At 41.3% G+C, this 3,479-nt stretch overlaps 1 non-coding gene across 1 annotated transcript; it reads right to left on the bottom strand.

The window, feature by feature from the left end:
• Positions 1-266: 266 nt before the first annotated feature.
• Positions 267-373, bottom strand: LOC141637047 (small nucleolar RNA R71). Its single transcript, XR_012541611.1, has one exon. It is a non-coding gene; the product is annotated as a small nucleolar RNA R71 (small nucleolar RNA).
• Positions 374-3,479: the final 3,106 nt, after the last annotated feature.

A 3,479-nucleotide genomic window follows, 5' to 3' on the forward strand; every position in this document is an offset into this window, starting at 1 on the left:
TCCAATTAGTCGAAAGAAGCCAATTTGGGGGGATGCCTAGTAAAGACCCTCACTCTCATATGGAGACTTTTTGCGACTATTGTGATGCGATATCTCAAACCGGTGTAACTCAAGATCAAATTCGATGGGTCTTATTTCCTTTCTCTCTAATTGGCACCGTGAAACAATGGTTGAAAGGCCTTGATAAGGCTACTCTCGGAATTGATTCTTGGAAGAAGTTGGCTCTAGCTCCCTACAAAAAGTTCTATCCACCGGAAAAGACTAACATGCTAAGAGCTCAAATTACGGGCTTTAAGCAAAGAGATGAAGAATCTTTGTATGAAGCTTGGGAGCGATTCAACGGAATTTGCTGCTCATGTCCTCATCATAGACTTAGCGAGTGGTTCTTGGTACAACAATTTTGGAACGGTCTTTATGAAGACTCAAGGAACATTCTCAACATGGGATCAAATGGAATGTTCACCAAAGTTGATGACAATCAAACTTGGAACAAAATTAAGGAAATGGCGGTCCATAACTCACAATATAGTAGACCTCAGAATGCTACTAGAGGAGGAAAACATGAAGTGGACTCTATTACTCAATTGGATGCTCAACTTAGTGCTCATATTGACACCATCAATTTGAAGTTTGAAAAAGCAATGGCTACACTTGAAGAAGCCTCAAAATCACCAAAGCATCATGTTAATGCCATGATGGCATCTTCATCAATCCTAAGTGGGATATGTGAGAATTGTGGAACTTTGGGACATGACCAAAGTGAATGTAGGGGAACAAATGAACAAGTGAATGCTTTTCAGGCATACAAGAGTGGTACCTCTTATTCCAACTATTACAATGAAAACACCAAATTCCATCCAAATCTCTCATACAAAAGCCAAAATGTTCAAAACCCTCAACCAACAAACACCCCACCTCCCATGAGAAACCAAAATCAAAGACCCTTTTACAACCAAAACCAAGGTTACCAAAATCAAACTCCATACAATCAACAAAATGACCAAGATTTTGATGTTCAAAAAGCGGTCCTCCAAATGCAAAAGAATCAACAAGAGTTTTTCACTCAAATGCAAAAGGATAGTCAAGCAAAGGAAATCACCATCAACAACATCCTAGCCCACACCAAAATGTTAGAAACCCAATTGACTTAACTAGCATCTTCAAACTCACAAAGACAAAAGGGGCAATTACCACCTCAAAGTAATCCCCCAACACATGAAACGGTTAGTGCCATTCACTTGAGGAGTGGTACAAGGTATGAAGCACCAAAGAAGCTAGTTGAGGATGAAGTTGTGGAAGCTAGTGACAAAGAAGAAATTGTGCAAAACTCCAAGGATGGAGAACCATCAAAAGAAGAAGTTTCAAAGAAAAATGAAGACAAGGTCAAGGAGAAGGAGCCCATTGTGATTAGACTTCCTTTTCCGAGTCGTCAAGCCAAGCCCAAATTTGATGACCAACTTGGAAAATTTATGGAAATTGTGAAGAATTTAGAAGTCTCGATTCCTTTCACGGAATTAATCAATCAAGTGCCGGCCTATGCAAAATACATGAAAGACATCCTTACAAAGAAGAAGTCGATCCGGAAGCTTGAGACTATCGCCTTCACTAAGGTGAGTAGTGCAATACTTCAAGGGAGTTCACCTCCAAAACTTAAAGATCCGGGAAGTTTCTCAATACCGTGTACCATTGGCGACACCACGATCAACAAGGCCTTATGTGATCTAGGGGCTAGTGTGAGTGTTATGCCGTACTCGGTGAGTAAAAGATTAGGGATGGGAGAGCTTAAATGCACCAATATCACACTCCAAATGGCCGATAGATCAACGAAGACACCATTAGGGATATGGGAAGATGTTCCCGTAAGAGTTGGGAAATTTTTCATCCCGGCGGACTTTGTCATTGTTGACATGGAAGAAGACTCCAATATTCCGATCATTCTAGGTAGACCTTTCTTCCAAACCGCGGGTGCGGTGATTGATGTGAAGCATGGAGAGCTCACTCTAAAAGTGGGAGATGAGAGCATAACTTTCAATCTTGACAAGACCATGAGAGCTCCCTGTTTGCATGAACCATGCTTTATGGTTGATCATTATAGCCGGAAGGATGATAGGAAGAAGTCGGAATTCCAATGGAAAAAGAAAATTGATGATGCTCCATTCAAAGAGCAAGTGAATTATAACAAAGAGAGCTTGAAAAGCTCACCAAGGTCAAGCAATGAAGAGGATGGCCTCATTGGCCAAGACAAGAAAGTGGGAGAGTTGTCTCTATCAACTCAAGAGATCTTTAGTGATCAAGTAGATGAAGTTTGTGGTCTTTGGGACGATGAGTTTGAAGGGATTTTCAATCCCTATATTGGTAATGCTATCGATAAAGACCAACATGAAGGACAACAAGGGCAAAGGTCTATTGAAGATCTTTATCATGACAATGAACAAGCTTTTGACTACTTTTTCAAGGTGTTGAGCAACATCAACAACACCTTGGACATGCCCCCATGACATCTCACTAAGGATGAGAGTTTGGTGGAGTCCTCCCTAAACCACCATTTGTAAATATTTCTAACTCCCTAACTCGCATTTTAATTCTTACATTGCATTTTTGTCATTTTTGGATTTTTATGCTTTGATCAAGGTAATAATCATTTTTGAGATAAGTGAGGGAGGGAATAATGATTTAATTGATGTGTAGTGCTTTAGCTTAGTGTGGGGATACCAATTGCCTGGGCTATTCATGCCTTAGTAGTGCCCCTACAATGTGGAACACGGGATTTGAAGAATGAAAAAATGACACGGGATATGCAAGTGCACGGATGGAACTGAATCCGGGTAGACCAGGGAGAATCTGAGCGTCCTTAAGGGGAATCCGCTCGTGTTTAGGGAATCCGAGCGTCTTTGGCAGAATCCGTCCGTCCAATTTAACTGCAAAATTGAAAATTTGGGACTGTTGAAGAATCCGAGCGTCCCAGCAGAGAAGACGCTCGTCTTGAAGAATCCGCTCGTCTTTGCAGAAAGACGCCCGTCTTTTTACCAGTGCAAAATAAGAAAACCTGTTGTAACAAAATCCGCCCGTCTTTGAAAGAATCCGCTCGTCCCGCAGTCGAAGAATCCGAGCATCCCAGCTGAAAGACACCCGTCTTTAGGCGAGAATTCCTGAACCCAGAATAGGCAGAATCCGAGCGTCCCGAAGGAAAAACGCCCGTCTTCCCCTGCAGTTTCAAAATTTTTGGGTGTTTTTAAATACCCCCTCCCACATTCATTTCCTCATTCATTCATTCAAAACACTACCCATAAACCCCAAAAACCTCAAAACCCTCATCCTCTCCACCACCAAAACAACATTTCCTCAACCAAATTCAACAAAATCAAATCCAAACTTCCTTATAACAACAATTAATCACTCCTCTTCCAACAAAAATCAATCCAAGCACCAAAATCTTCAACCTTTGAGTCGATCTTTGAAATACAAAGGCAAAGCCTTTC

Source organism: Silene latifolia, chromosome Y (assembly GCF_048544455.1).
Source record: "Silene latifolia isolate original U9 population chromosome Y, ASM4854445v1, whole genome shotgun sequence".
NCBI classification, from domain to species: Eukaryota; Viridiplantae; Streptophyta; class Magnoliopsida; order Caryophyllales; family Caryophyllaceae; genus Silene; species Silene latifolia.